Genomic DNA, 17,452 nt, shown 5'->3' on the forward strand with positions numbered 1-17,452 from the left:
GCTTGATTCTAGATCATAATCAAGTTCATTCTACTTGAATTTCATAGAACATCTTCTCAATTTTCGTGAGCAACTATGCTCTAGTCTCTATTTTCAGTTTTCACTGCACGCACACCTATTGTTTGTGATTTATCCTGAACACATGGTTCGACAAAACTTTTTTCTGATTTTTTCCTATTAAAGAAGAGAGATAGACGAAAATAACAAAAAAAGAATGACTAAAAAATGTTGAGTACAAAAAATATGAAAAATTTATGAAGTTGGGGCATCAATCAGCATTTTCTGGACTGCCAGTTTCTGAAAAATTCATTTTCAGTGCTATTTTGTGTGCGTTTTGCTGTGTTTTAAGTGCTCTTTGTTGATATAATTCTTGGCTTAGGTGTGTGCTCTATATTGCCTTGAGTTTCCTTAATTTCAAGTGGATTCTTCCCTTCATTTGGCATTGTTGCAATGAGTACTATAAGCTTCATGTTTGAGCACTTCTTTTTTAGATTTTCTCTTCAATTCTAGTGCCATTCTTTAGGTAATTCATTTGAGTGCTTAACTTGTTTGTTTGCCTTATTTCTAGTTTGTCTTTCTTTGTTAAATCTTTGAGTATGTTTCAGCTATATTCCACTTGAGTTTAGCTCTTCTTTCATTTAAGCTTTTCTTGTTTTTCCTTATTGGCTTCTTTGGTTTGGTGTTACATTCTTGGTGGAAGATTTCTTTGGAGGTAACCAAATACTCAAGGTAGCATCCTAGGAGGTGGAAACCAAAGTGGAACTCCAAGCTACAAGTGAAGTTCACAAAGGAGAAAATTCAAAGCAAACACTTGAGGGAGACACACTTTGGAGGCTGGACCGAGAGCTTGAGAGACATAGCTTGGCATAGCATAGTTTTATTTTGGTTTTTGCTGTTTTGATGTCATGGATTTTGTGTAATTTTCTTTCAGTTTTCTTTTATTTGCTTAGTGGAAATGCTTTAGAGCAATTCATCCTTAGCATTTATTTATGTTTAGATTAGTTATCAAGGTTTCAAGATGTTCATTAGGTTTTCATTAGTTTATGTTTTCATTTTTTATGTTTTTTGCCTTTATGTTTTAAATGTCAAGGTTTTGTGTAATTTGTATGATTGCTTCTATGTTTTAGGTCACCGTGATATCTAGGTGCAAATCTTTAAACACTTAGTTGACCTTTCTTTGGTCATAAGATTTCACACACTTTGGAAGTTGTTTTTCACAATTAAGATCTGTCTTATTGGGAAATTTTATTGAGAATTTTTGTGAAAGAAATTTAGAGATTTCTGCTAGGAAAGGTTTGGTTTCTAAGCCTGTCCATGAGACAAGAATTGAGAGAAGAAGAGGAGAAGTTGAGAAAACAAAAGGAGGAAGAAAAGAGAATAGAATATGAAGAGGAAAAGAGAGTAAGACAAGAGGCAGAGTTTAAAAGAAAAGAGGAAGAGATTGAGAGAAAAGAAATAATGCTTAGGGAAGTAGAGATACAACATCCTACAAATCCTTGCATAGACCTCAAGGGAGTAATTCCATCTTTCAACTCTTCTTTATTTGTTGTTAATACTTTTGTCTTAGTTCTCCCTAAAATTGTTTTCCACCTTCATCATTCATTATAACACTTCAAAAGAATTTCCAAAATCTTCTTTAACCTAGAGTACCTTTAGGTATCAATTAAGTCAAAGTGACAATAGTATATTGTGAAGTAGGCTATGTACCAAATCCTTCCAAAATTAAAAGGCCTTCTCATATCGCCCTTACAAATATATTCTGCTTCCATTTCGGGAAAGTAACAGAAAAATTGTTTGATGATTACTGCATACATATTTTTTATCCTGCTACATAGTTTTTCTTTGTCATTAATAAATAATCATTTTGGGCCTTAAATTTTATTAGGTCATTCTTTTGTGCTATCTTTAATTGTCTTGATTCTTTTTATGGTAGGAGAATTACAAGAGGAATGGGCCTTACAATGCGCATGCAAGGCCCAAGATGAACTTCACATGGGCCAAAGAAATGTGAAAGACCTAGCCTAGGACACTTTGCTTGTAAATACTAGATTAGGATTTTATTTGGGCTTTGTATTATGGGCCAGTAGAATAGGGTTTTCTTTGGGCCATGTATTGGGCCTTAGAGGAAATTGGGCTTTAGAAGTAATTTTGGACAAAAGGGAATTGGGGCCAAATGGGCCAAGAGTAGTGTGTCTACTCTAGGAAAGCCTAGAAGCTTCTCAAACTTGCTCTCCAAGGATGAGAGTTAGCTTCCCATGGCAAGACAAGTGTGACTTGCTTAGGTGCCAAGTCGCACCTCCCACATGCTCCTTTTTGGCTCCAAAATTCAACTTTATAGACTCCTTTTTCCCTCCACTTTTTCTAGACCATTTGGCTCTCCTTTTCTACTATAAATAGAGAGCTTAGGACCCTTGTATTTTCATTCATGAAATATAGTAGAGAAATTCTGTTGAGATGACTCCAGACTCCTCTCTTTTTGTGAATCAACTTAGGCTAGAGTTCTCCTTTCTTGGTTTTCTCTAGCCCCCTTCCTTGAGTGTTGCCCAACCTCACTTGAGAGCTTCTCCAAACACCATTGCCGCATCATTTCTCCTCTCATCTTCTAGCTTCCACACCTTCATCCTTCTCCATGGAAGCTTCATCAATTCCGCATGGCTTCTCCTCTGCTTCCTTACTCTTGAAGATGGACTCATAATAACATCCCGACCGGATATTACTAATTTAAATTAAAATAGGAATAAGTATAAAATCGCATTTATGACAATTCCTTTTTCCAAAACGTAGGAAAATTTAAAACATTTATTATACCACAATAAACCAAAATCTACAAACTATAATTGTCGATTACAAATTCTGAGTCTAGTAAGATAAATGTTTACAAATGTTTAAAATCCAACAAACAAGATAGCATCATAAAGGCTTTTCCCCAAGCTAGCCCTTCTCTGAAACTATGCTTCACCGACAATACCTGCAACATCATATGTTCCCGTATAACGCATTACACGATCATCGCCAAACACAAGCAAATAGGGTGAGCTCAACAAAATAAAATTGCACTACACAATATAATAAATAATTATACAATATTCCAACAGTTATAATACTCCCAAGTCTCATCACATAGTATACTATTCTCTCATAACCAATCAGTTTCCTTTCCTACGCCCTAACACCTCCTGGGAAGAACAAGCAATAACCCTTACCTGTTCACCAAAATTTGGTAAGAGCATTACTTTCCTTAGAACTTACAAGCAACCACCCTTGCCTACTCACCAAAACCCGGCAAGAGCACAACCCTTACCTGTTCACCAAAACTCAGTAAGAGCGTTGTTTTTCCTAAGACTCACAAGCCATAATCCTTAATTCTCGACTTCCAAATCTTCCTCTAGACGCCTCTTGATTCTACACCCTTTAATGATTACATTGATCGATCTTTATTGCCACGAGTGTCTACTCGCCCCTCCGACTACAGGCCACTACCTAATAGTCCACACGCGAGAATAAATTTGCCACGGCCACGATCTATGACACCAAGTGGAGTTCCCAAATACGAACCGTAGTTTGTATTGTCCCAAGATTACCAAACTTGTCGGATAACACCGAGGAGGGCAATCTTCCGAAAACCATCCGTACGAGCAACGATCTCACACACTCCACTGGACTTCCAAAACCATCAGGCTACAACATTGAGTGGCCACGTGTTACCCCAATACAAGTTGCACTCATAATTGTGCCCCCAGCAAAGCATCGCATCAAGACCTCCATCCAAAGCTGTGTAGAATCCCTCGCGTAATCTATCACTACATCCAAAACCTCCTAGCACAACATCTACATCGCTAGGTTAACTCGCATTCTAGACCACCTGACAGAACACTTGGCGCTACTGGGCGTCAACCCACTAGATTTTGGTCCAAGCCCATTTCTACAACACACCGCTTGGTGGGACCACTTCCGTCGCCAAGCGCTAAATCTCGGGTTTTACTCTAGAGCTCACTTGTGGCCTATCTCTTGGCGGTTTACATCGTTCCGCCAGAGGCCACACTATTAACTTGTAATTTACTAGTATTGGGCAGTCTAAAATAGGTTCCAATGAACCTATTTACACAAGACACTCAGTTCCAATGAACCTATTTATACAAGGCATTCATGACAAGTAAATACACTTCCATATCATTAAGTTGAACTCAACTACACAATATCACATGGTCATACATCAAATGCAACCATATTCTTGCTTTTATACAACCTAGAGAATCACAATAAATCCACATAAAACCATCAAAACAAAGTGTTATACCCAACACACAATCCTGGACAACTAAACAATATACAAACCAGGAAGAACACATAACCATTGCCCAAATATCGCCACGAACAATAAAATAGTAATAATGATAATAATAATAAAAAACAACAACGATTAAAATAATAATAATAATAATAATCAAACGAAACAATAAAAATAATAATAATAATAATGAAAATAATAATAAAATAAAATGAAACAATAATAATAATAATAATAAAAAAAAAAAAATAATACTAATAAGATAAAATAATAATAACAAAAATAAAGCAATAATAATGGTCATAAAATCATAAATAAAATAAAACAATGATAATAATAACAATAATAATAAAATAATAGTGAAATAAAATAAAAAAATAAAATAATAATATTAATAAAGATGATTATAAAATAAAATAAAAATAAAAAAACTAAAAAATAATAATAATAATAATAATAATAAAACAAAATTTTATAAATAAAAATATTAATAATAAAAATAATAATAAAATAAAATAAAACAATAATAATAAAACATTAGTATTAATAAGATAAAATAATAAAAATAAAATAATAATAGTAATGATAAAATAAAACAATAATAATAATAAAATCATCAATAAAACAAAACAATGATAATAATAACAATAATAGTAAATTAAAATTAAATAATAATACTAATAAAAATAAAAATAATTATAAAATAAAATAAAAATGAAATTAATAAGAATAATGAGAAGAAGAAGAATATAAATAATAATAATAAGAAAAATAATAATAATAATAATAATAATAATAATAATAATAATAAAAGATAACTATAAATAAATAAAATAATAATATAATAAAATAAAATGAAAAATAATAATAAAATTGTAATACTAATAAGATAAAACAATAATAATAAATAAATCAATAATAATAAAACAATAATAATGATAATAAAATCATCATTAAAATAAAACAATGATAGTAGTAAAAATAATAATTAAATAATAGTAAAATAAAATAATAATAATAAAATAATAATAATAATAGTAATGTAATAATAATAATAATAAATAATAATTATATGTGTGTCGTAAATAGAAGAAAAACTCTAACCACTTGAGCTACCATTGTTCCTTTGTCATAATTCTCCGCATTAATTACTTTATAGATTCTTTCCCTCACATTTATTAGATAAATGTTTATTTACTTACTTAATTTTCTCGGGTCTTACAATACTCTCTCTACTTAGCCCAAAAATGCACTCTCCATGTTGCCTTGCCAAAACCAGTCCCTCACTTGCTCTCTCCCTTCCTCTCCTTTTTCCACCTTAAACTCATTTAACTATTCTTAATTGTTCATAAAAATGAAAATGGCATTAACAAACTCGTTAATGGCCATCAAATTCCATTAACAGCTGATTAACTCAGCCCTTCCAATTGCTCTCTACGATGGCTAAGGTTTCTGACCTTCCTCATCCATGCCAAAAACGATACGATTTTAGCAAAAAGGAAGTTTAATTCATGTCTACCAAGGTCCAAACACACAACCAATCAATCCCCAAAGCAATTGTACAACTAATTCAACCAATCCATGTTTCATGATAATTCCTATAAATATAGGATTATATTATCACTCATCATGATCAAGCATATTATTAATAAAAAAAAATAATCAATTAAATTACAAACATATGGCATACACAAGACTCAAACCCAAGTCCTTTCATAATAACCAACTACTCTCATCCATTTGAGCTAGTACTTTTTCCATGTCATAAAAGCTAGCATAAATTGTCATAAAGGTTCCCACTACCTGTATTTATTAATTAATTAATTATTTAATTAATTAAATTTCTCGGGTCTTACAACGAACTATATTCGTATTGGGAACTCCACCTGTTGTTACGGAGTGTGGTCCGTAGCAGGTTTCCCACACATGTTCTTCAAGTTATGGCTTGTAGGTGTGGCAGCAAGACATCTTGAGGTATTCATCCAAAGACGTAGAACATGGATTACTTGGTCGTGACCTTTTGGTTTGAAATCAAGGGATAATATATATCTGAATGTTATATATGTTTTATATTGTTAGTTCACCCTATCTGTTTGTGTTTGGCGATCATCATGTATTGCATTACACGTGAGCAGATGATGTTGCAGCTAGATCTAGTGAGGCATATAGCCGGAGTGAGGCTAGTCTAGGAGACAAGTTTTACCAGTTTTTTATTTATGATTTTGAATAAATTGTAAAATTTTAGATTATCAGACCTGAATATTGTATTTGAATTTTATAAGTATGGATTTAAGTTATTTTACGATTAATTAAAGTTTTAAATTTTCCCGCGTTTTTGGGAAAAAAATTCATAATAAATGCGATTTTTCCTTTATTTCTTTATTTTATTACTTAAATTCGTAATATCCTAGCAGGATGTTACAACAACCACCATTGCAAGAAGCTAAATTCATCCACACAGATTGCTAATCCCCTCTAACATTGAGCTAGTATCACCTGTAGAGACCTAGAACATCACACACAAAGCTAATTCACTAAAGCAACAAACAAATCTCCCAAAATAAAGGAATATTTCTTAGAAAAATTTTAACTTCCTTAATACTTGTAATAAAAAATCATCCCTACAAAATGTGTTAGAATCGCGCAGGGGTATGTTCATGTGTAGACAAAAACCAAAAGGGGGTGAATTGGTTTGTTTAATAAAAATTAATACTTAAAATTTTTCTCAAAATTTTACGTCCAATTAAGAAATATTTCCTTTGATGTAATTGCAAATAAATAAATAAATACAGTAAAGAAAAAGAATATTGGCACAAGATATTTATATTGGTTCGGATCAAAAAGACCTTATGTCTAGTAGTTAATCTAGCAAGAAGAGAGATTAACTCAATCACTAAAATAAATCACAATACAATCATAAATAAAAAAAGTTATAGGGTTTAAAATTCACCTCTCCTAAAGACTTAAGAGATGAAAAACACTTCCTTTGAGTCACACAAAGGATGAATAGTTTTCCTAGAACCAACAACAACATTCAATCCCCTAAGAACCCACTTGGTGAAAGTTGTCGCTCTACCCACACTAGGTTATTCAAATCCCATGTTCAAAACACATAAAAAGTTTCTTTACAAGCATAACAATAAACTTCTAATTCACTAAAAGGTTATTTGCAAAATGGGTTTAGGACTACATATAAAAACTTTCGAAAATTACGTTAAAAATTCAAAAGACAAGTTATAACTTCTAGTGATAATCGATTATCACTTAGGATAATCGATTATTCCATAAGCTTTTTCTAAAACATTATTTCGCAATGATAATTGATTATCCTCTAAGATAATCGATTATTCCAGAGCTATTTCTGAAAAACTGGAAAAATACTTACGATTATCAATTATATTAAGTGATAATTGATTATCACAAAACATTTCGCGAAAACATAAACCTTCATAGAGTGATCATGTGCAAGCTATTGGTTGTGACTTTCTAAGCTAAGTTTTTCATACGAACTATTCACTAACAAAAGACTTATTACAAACACGTTAAACAATTACATAATAAAATAATATTTCCAATATTTTCTTCGAGTTTCTTGCAGTTATCATCATCAAAATCTTGCAACACAAATCCTCTTATTTTACCAACAATCTCCCCCCTTTTAATGATGATCCAAATTTGTGTTTAAAGCCTTTGCAATAACCTATATGTTCACTAATTTAACAAGGAATGCATTAAATAAACCAATGTTATATTGCTTTAAACTTTTCTCCTCCTTCTTTATCATTAAACAAAAGAAACATTATGAGAGATCTCCCTTTGAATTAGATAACACATAAAATAAGTTCCACCTAAATTTGATAATCCATATAATAAAAACACAACTGAAGAAAACAATTTACGCAACAAAAGAAATTAATTTCTTTAAAAATCTTCCCACTTATCATCCTCATCATCATCACCAAGTGGTCATCAAATTTATCTTCTAGGTTAGAAACTCTAATATTTAAACCCCTAAGGAGATCAACCACTTTTGCATGTCCAGACCTTTGAAGAAGAGTTCTTCCATTCTCCTATTCATATTTGCAATCTTTTCTTCCATAGAGGAGGAAGGTCCATCGACACCACTTGAGGAACCAACATCAACAGAAGTAGGACAATAATTTCTTCATCATCCTCAGAGCAATTTTAGGGCACATCATCTTTGCGAATATAATGATTTCCTAAAGGAACAAACCTCATTTTGTTTGAGTGAACTTTCGGTACTTTGATTTGCTTCAATCGTCCTTTGAACATGCTCACCACTTTTATTCACATCTTTGTAATCACAAATCCTAGAAATGAGCAGTGAGTTTGGTAAAGTATATGCAGGATATCTCTTGGCTTTGAGCATGGTATTAATAATTAGGTTGGACCAATCCATAGACACATTATTTAGCATCCCATAAATGATTAAGAGATTTGCTACAATGCATTGAGCACGATTCGTGCCCTTGAGACATAAAATCCAAACAATTAAGTAGTGAATAAGTCTTCCATCCATTTTTAGTCCACCTGCCAGGAGTTGTTTTCCTACTCGCTATTGAGGATTCTTTAAGAATGATCAATATATGTCAGTAGCCTGTTAAAACCTTTAAATCCACTAAGTATTGGCACAACATGTTTTTTAGTGGGAAACTTTGCGCATTATCCCAAATATCATCATCAAAGAATAATATTGATTCCTTTAACTTTGCTGGGAAAGTTATACCCTTCCTAGATTTAAAATTTTAAAAGAACACTCTTACCAAATCGGGATAGTAAAAGCCTTGCATTTCCACAAAGTATTTGATGCCTTGATTAGTAAAAAGGGATGGAAATTGAAACCAAGAGGCAAGGAACCAGTTAAAACTAATGGACTTGGGTACAATTAATGTTTTTTCCTTCTAGACTTTGATAAACTACGCTCTTTTTTCTTCTTCAGGAACCCATCCTTCAATGGAAGAATTTTTGGGTTGTGGTTGAGTTGAAGGATGAAGGCTCCTTCTTTTGGTGGGAAACTTCCTTCTTGAAGATTCAACCATTGCAAAAACAAGAAAGTTGAGTGAAGACAAAAATTTAAGAGAGATTTAAGCTTGAAGATGGTTTAAGGTTCAAACAAGAGGAATATGTGAGAAATGAGCAATTGATGAGAGAATAATCAATTTTTGAGGCTCAAATTTATAGCATTGGAGTCTCCAACGGCTAGTTTCCAAAAATCAATGCAAAATAGTCGATACAACAACTACTTTTTCAAAATAAAATTGTCATGTATAGTGTGATAATCAATTATTTTAAAGTGATAATTGATTATCATTTCAAACTTTGAAGCCCAGAAAAGTTCTAAAAATTCGATAATTGATTATTCTAATTGAATAATCGATTATATTCTAGACAAATATTTTACCATTTTACTAAAGTTGTTTTATCAATTATCTCATAAGATAATCGGTTATTCCAAAATTATCTTTAATGTTGTATGAGGGTTGATAATCGATTATCACCTGTGATAATTGATTATTGTGGCATTATTTTTTGGAAATCATTAAAATGCATGATTTTATATTCTTAAGACATATCTAGTATCCCTAAATCTCTCCTATGTTCATAAAGCCTATCTTTTGGCAAGAGGTTTTGTAAAAATATTAGCTAATAGATGTTTGGTGTCTACATATTCTATCATGCAATTTCCTTTACTTATGTGATCTCTTAGAAAATGATGTCTAATCTCTATATGCTTGGTCCTAGAATGCATTATAGGATTTTTAGTGAGATTAATTGCACTAGTATTGTCACATTTTAATAATGGTTTAAGAGGATATCAAAATCTTTTAGATGTTGTTTCATCCAACAAATTTGAGCACAATAATTTCCTACAACAATATATTCATTCAGCTTCAATGGTTGATAGAGACACACATGCTTGTTTCTTTAAATGCCAACACACTAAAGAACATCCTAAGAGATGACATGTACCACTAGTGCTTTTCTTTGTCAATTTTACACCCTCCACAATCAGCATCAAAATAACCTATTAAACTAGGAGAGGCTCTTGAAGGGTACCATAATCCAAAAGAAACAGTTCTCTAGGAATGGACTGAAATCTAGTACATACACACACACACACACACACTTTGCATAATATTATATATACTAGTAGTGAGATACAATAAAGATCCTATCATGCCTCTAAACATGGTTTGGTTGACTTCCACACATTTCTCATCTTTATCCAAGTAACATGATGTTGCCTCCTTAGTCGTATCTATTCCAAATTTCTTTAAGACTTCTTTGCCGAAATTGGATTTGATATGAAGGTTACACCTTTCATTTGCTTAATTTGAAACCCAAGAAAGAATGTAAATTCTCCTATCATTGACATTTCAAACTCTCCTTAGATAATACTTGCAAATCCTTCACAAAGATAGTTATCAGTTGATCCACATACACTTGAATTAGCAAAATATGTTCACCTACTCTTTTAATAAAAAGATTTGAATCAATTTTTTCTTTAGTAAAATAATTTTCTAAAAGAAAAGTACGTAATCTTTCATACCAAGATCTAAGAGTTGGTTTTAATCCATATAGTGCTTTCTTTAACTTATAGATGTGATTGGAAACTTATAATCCTCAAAACTAGGAGGTTCTTCAACATACACATCTTCTTTAATAAATCCATTAAGAAAAGCACTATTAACATCCATTTGATACAAGTTAAATTTCATAATGAAGCATAAGCAAGAAGTAGGTGTATAACCCTAACCTCGACACCGGAGCATATGTTTCATCATATATATACCTTCCACTTGATTATATCCTTTTGCAACAAGCCTAACTTTGTTTTAGGTAATGTTTCCATATTAATCTAGCTTGTTTCTGAATACCCACTTTGTTCCAATGACTTGATGTGAGTCCTTTCTTGGAATTAACTCCCACACTTCATTTCTTTCAAACTGGTTTAACTCTTCTTACATTATAATGCATCATTGGTCATCTTGAAGAGCTTCTTCCACATTTTTTAGTTCAATCTATGAAACAAAAGCTACAGTCATGCAAAATCTAGTCATATTTCTAGTAGTTACTCCCTTTGAGATATCTCTTATGATGTTGTCTAATGACAATCCTCTTGGTGATCTCAAACTTTTTGCAAGATCGTCAAGTTGAGTTTGGTGGATTCTCATTTAGATACATTTCATCAAATGCCTTCTTTAGGTACTCTTCATCACTTGAATTTGATTTATTTGACTCAAGAAGGTTTTCCTCAAAGTCCACAATTTCGTCAAAAACAATGTGCATACATTCTTCTACATTTAAAGTTCTTCTATTAAAGATTGTATATGCTTTACTAGTAAGAGAATACCCCAAAAATATAGTTTCATTGGCTTTAGAAACAAACTTTCCCAAATTCTCTTTTCCATTATTTAACACAAAACATTTACATCCAAAAATTCTTAATGAGCAATATTTGGCTTCCTACCTTTAAACTATTGATAAGGAGTAATTTTTAAAATCAGCTTAATGAGCATTCTAGTGAAGACAACAAAAGCAGTACTCACAACATCAACCTAAAAATATTTAGGAACATTTGATTCCTTTCTACAACTTATGTGAAATGCCATGTTCTTAAAAAACAATTCAAAAGATTCATTTTAAAACTCACCTTCATGATCACTTCTCAAAACTTTGATTTTCAAATATTTTTCATTTTGAATCAATTTTGCAAATTTCTTAAAAGCGTTGAATGCTTCACTTTTCAAAGTAAGAAAGAAATTCCATGGATATCTTGAATAATCATCAACAATTACATGAGCATAAAAATTTTCACCAACGCTTTTTATCCTTGAAAGACAAAAAAATCTGTGTTCAAAAGTTCCAAAGGTCTTAAAGTAGAAATAACATTTTTAGAATTAAAAGAGGATTTTACTCGTCTACCATTTTGACAAACATCACAAAGTTTATCTTTCTTAAAATGCAATTTTGGCAATCCATTTACTAGATCCTTAGATATCAATTTATTCAAATATTGGATATGAATATGAGCAACTCTTTTCCTCTTTAACAACTAAACATGTAATATTTTTAGATGATGCATGATCAATACTAATTAAATAGATGTTATTGTGTCTTGTACCTTTTAGAGCAACTTCCTTTGAATCTTTGTGGTGAATGATGCAATAATCACTTTCAAATATCACCTTGAGTCCTTCATCACAAAGTTGACTAATACTTAGAAGATTGTGCTTTAATCCTTCAAAAAGTAACATGTCCTTAATCTCTAAGGATCTTGCCTTTATTATTATCCCCATAAGTAACAAAGCCTTGTTCCTTTCTCTTGAAATTTATAAACTTCTTCTTATATGCAGTCATGTCTCTTGAACACCCACGATCAAGATACCACACTAACTTTTTAAATTTGAAGATTAGAATAGAACAAAAAGAACAAATAATTATCTTGGTTCGTCGTCCCGTCGCGATTTCGGTTGCGACACCAGGCAAAGGCATTATGTTCACGCATTATACGACGAAAAACATCACAGAATTAATATATCTTCAAAGCAAGAGCATGATAATTTAATTTCTATTAACCCACATAAACATCTCCCTAAAATTGTTTTTCCACCTTCATCATTCATTTTAAACACTTCAAAAGAATTTCCAAAAATCTTTTTTGACTTAGAGTTACCTTTTAGGTATCAATTAAGTCAAAGTGACAAGCAGTATTTTTGTGAAGTAGGCTATGTACCAAATCCTTCCAAAATTAAAAGGCCTTCTTCATATAGCCCTTACAAATATATTCTCCTTCCATTTCAAAAAGTAACAAAATAATTGTTTGATGATTACTGCATACATATTTTTTATCTTGGAGGAATCAAGCTTTCAAAGCTGTGGGCCTTAAAGAATCCTCTAAATCTGAGGACAGATCCTCTTCAAGAGGGAAGGGATGATGAATATCACCCTAAAGGGCTTTTTAGCTTGGGCCAATGGCCTGGCCCATTTAGTTTTTCTTTGTCATTAAATAAATAATCATTTTGGGCCTTATACTTTTATTAGGCCATTCTTTTGTGCTATCTTTAATTGTCTTGATTCTTTTTATGGCTAGGAGAATACAAGAGGAATGGGCCCTAAATGCGCATGCAAGGCCCAAGATGAACTTCACATAGGCCAAGGAAGATGTGAAGACCTAGCCTAGGACACTTTGCTTGTAAATACTAGATTAGGATTTTATTTTGGGTTTTGTATTTTGGGCCCAATAGAATAGGGTTTTCTTTGGGCCATGTATTGGGCCTTAGAGGAAATTGGGCTTTAGAAGTAATTTTGGACCAAAAAGGGGAATTGGGCCAAATGGGCCAAGAGTAGTGTGTCTACTCTAGAAAAGCCTAGAAGCTTCTCAAACTTGCTCTCCAAAGATGAGAGTTAGCTTCCTATGGCAAGACAAGTGTGACTTGCTTAGGTGGCAAGTCACACCTCCCACATGCTCCTTTTTGGCTCCAAAATTCAACTTTCTAGACTCCTTTTTCCCTCCACTTTTTCTAGACCATTTGGCTCTCCTTTTCTACTATAAATAGAGAGCTTAGGACCCTTGTATTTTCATTCATGAATATAGTAGAGAAATTCTGTCGAGATGACTCCAGACTCCTCTCTTTTTGTGAATCAACTTAGGCTAGAGTTCTCCTTCTTGGTTTCCTCTAGCCCCCTTCCTTGAGTGTTGGCCCAACCTCACTTGAGAGCTTCTCCAAACACCATTGTCGCATCATTTCTCCTCTCATCTTCTAGCTTCCACACCTTCATCCTTCTCCATGGAAGCTTCATCAATTCCGCATGACTTCTCCTTGGCTTCCTTACTCTTGAAGATGGACTCATCATGTGGTATCTAGAGCCTTGGTTGATCAAGCTTGACGTCAAGAGATAAGTTCATCTTCCTTGTGGTTTTTCTTTCAATTTTCGTGTTGTTCATCCATTTTTCTTTGTATTCTTTCATTTTTTGTGTTGTTCTTCCATTTTCTTTGAGTTTTCTTCAAGTTTCCTTCAAATCAACCGAACATCTATGAGTCTACATGAATTCTATGGATTCAAATGGTAGATCTCCATGATTTTTGGTTCACATTTGTTCTTAAGTTCCATATATTTTTCCAGCAACATTTTCTTTGATTCCTAGTGTGTGTTCTTCATTTTCATTCGGTGGTTTCCATTTATTTTCAGTTTATCATCTTGTGTTTTGTCTTAAGTCATGTTTAAGTGTTTTGTTTCATCTCCATTTTCGTTTCATTTGCTATTTTCTGCATTTTCTTGATGAGAACCAAGTCCTACATCACACAAAAGAGCAATGAACATCAAAGTGATGCTTATGGATGTGTAAGGCATGTTCTCACTATTTTTGATCCATTTCACCGATTAGATTCTTGCTTTTGTGTGTTCTAGATGTTCTTCTATGATTCATGCTTGATTCTAGATCATAATCAAGTTCATTCTACTTGAATTTCATAGAACATCTTCTCAATTTTCGTGAGTAACTATGCTCTACTCTCTATTTTCAGTTTTCACTGCACGCACACCTATTGTTTGTGATTTATCCTGAACACATGGTTCGACAAAACTTTTTTCTGATTTTTTCCTATTAAAGAAGAGAGATAGACGAAAATAACAAAAAAAGAATGACTAAAAAATGTTGAGTACAAAAATATGAAAAATTTATGAAGTTGGGGCATCAATCAGCATTTTCTGGACTGCCAGTTTCTGAAAAATTCATTTTCAGTGCTATTTTGTGTGCGTTTTGCTGTGTTTTAAGTGCTCTTTGTTGATATAATTCTTGGCTTAGGTGTGTGCTCTATATTGCCTTGAGTTTCCTTAATTTCAAGTGGATTCTTCCCTTCATTTGGCATTGTTGCAATGAGTACTATAAGCTTCATGTTTGAGCACTTCTTTTTTAGATTTTCTCTTCAATTCTAGTGCCATTCTTTAGGTAATTCATTTGAGTGCTTAACTTGTTTGTTTGCCTTATTTCTAGTTTGTCTTTCTTTGTTAAATCTTTGAGTATGTTTCAGCTATATTCCACTTGAGTTTAGCTCTTCTTTCATTTAAGCTTTTCTTGTTTTTCCTTATTGGCTTCTTTGGTTTGGTGTTACATTCTTGGTGGAAGATTTCTTTGGAGGTAACCAAATACTCAAGGTAGCATCCTAGGAGGTGGAAACCAAAGTGGAACTCCAAGCTACAAGTGAAGTTCACAAAGGAGAAAATTCAAAGCAAACACTTGAGGGAGACACACTTTGGAGGCTGGACCGAGAGCTTGAGAGACATAGCTTGGCATAGCATAGTTTTATTTTGGTTTTTGCTGTTTTGATGTCATGGATTTTGTGTAATTTTCTTTCAGTTTTCTCCTTTTATTTGGCTTAGGTGGGAAAATGCTTTAGAGCAATCTCATCCTTAGCATTTAATTGTAATAGTTTAAGATGTAGTGTGAGGTTCAAGGGTTCCAAAGGCCACTTGAATTTTCACTTAGGATTTTCATCTAGTTTATGTTTTCATTTTTTATGTTTTTGCCTTTATGTTTTAAATGTCAAGGTTTTGTGTAATTTGTATGATTGCTTCTATGTTTTAGGTCACCGTGATATCTAGGTGCAAATCTTTAAACACTTAGTTGACCTTTCTTTGGTCATAAGATTTCACACACTTTGGAAGTTGTTTTTCACAATTAAGATCTGTCTTATTGGGAAATTTTATTGAGAATTTTTGTGAAAGAAATTTAGAGATTTCTGCTAGGAAAGGTTTGGTTTCTAAGCCTGTCCATGAGACAAGAATTGAGAGAAGAAGAGGAGAAGTTGAGAAAACAAAAGGAGGAAGAAAAGAGAATAGAATATGAAGAGGAAAAGAGAGTAAGACAAGAGGCAGAGTTTAAAAGAAAAGAGGAAGAGATTGAGAGAAAAGAAATAATGCTTAGGGAAGTAGAGATACAACATCCTACAAATCCTTGCATAGACCTCAAGGGAGTAATTCCATCTTTCAACTCTTCTTTATTTGTTGTTAATACTTTTGTCTTAGTTCTCCCTAAAATTGTTTTTCCACCTTCATCATTCATTATAAACACTTCAAAAGAATTTCCAAAAATCTTCTTTGACCTAGAGTTACCTTTTAGGTATCAATTAAGTCAAAGTGACAAGTAGTATATTGGTGAAGTAGGCTATGTACCAAATCCTTCCAAAATTAAAAGGCCTTCTTCATATCGCCCTTACAAATATATTCTGCTTCCACTTCGGAAAGTAACAGAAAAATTGTTTGATGATTACTGCATACATATTTTTATCCTGGAGGAATCAAGCTTTCAAAGCTGTGGGCCAATGGCCTGGCCCATTTAGTTTTTCTTTGTCATTAAATAAATAATCATTTTAGGCCTTATAATTTTATTAGGTCATTCTTTTGTGCTATCTTTAATTGTCTTGATTCTTTTTATGGCTAGGAGAATACAAGAGGAATGGGCCTTAAATGCGCATGCAAGGCCCAAGATGAACTTCACATGGGCCAAAGAAAATGTGAAGACCTAGCCTAGGACACTTTGCTTGTAAATACTAGATTAGGATTTTATTTTGGGCTTTGTATTATGGGCCAGTAGAATAGGGTTTTCTTTGGGCCATGTATTGGGCCTTAAAGGAAATTGGGCTTTAGAAGTAATTTTGGACCAAAAAGGGGAATTGGGCCAAATGGGCCAAGAGTAGTGTGTCTACTCTAGGAAAGCCTAGAAGCTTCTCAAACTTGCTCTCCAAGGATGAGAGTTAGCTTCCCATGGCAAGACAAGTGTGACTTGCTTAGGTGCCAAGTCGCACCTCCCACATGCTCCTTTTTGGCTCCAAAATTCAACTTTATAGACTCCTTTTTCCCTCCACTTTTTCTAGACCATTTGGCTCTCCTTTTCTACTATAAATAGAGAGCTTAGGACCCTTGTATTTTCATTCATGAATATAGTAGAGAAATTCTGTTGAGATGACTCCAGACTCCTCTCTTTTTGTGAATCAACTTAGGCTAGAGTTCTCCTTCTTGGTTTTCTCTAGCCCCCTTCCTTGAGTGTTGGCCCAACCTCACTTGAGAGCTTCTCCAAACACCATTGCCGCATCATTTCTCCTCTCATCTTCTAGCTTCCACACCTTCATCCTTCTCCAT

The sequence above is a fragment of the Vigna unguiculata genome, unplaced genomic scaffold (assembly GCF_004118075.2).
Source record: "Vigna unguiculata cultivar IT97K-499-35 unplaced genomic scaffold, ASM411807v1 contig_99, whole genome shotgun sequence".
Classification (NCBI taxonomy): domain Eukaryota; kingdom Viridiplantae; phylum Streptophyta; class Magnoliopsida; order Fabales; family Fabaceae; genus Vigna; species Vigna unguiculata.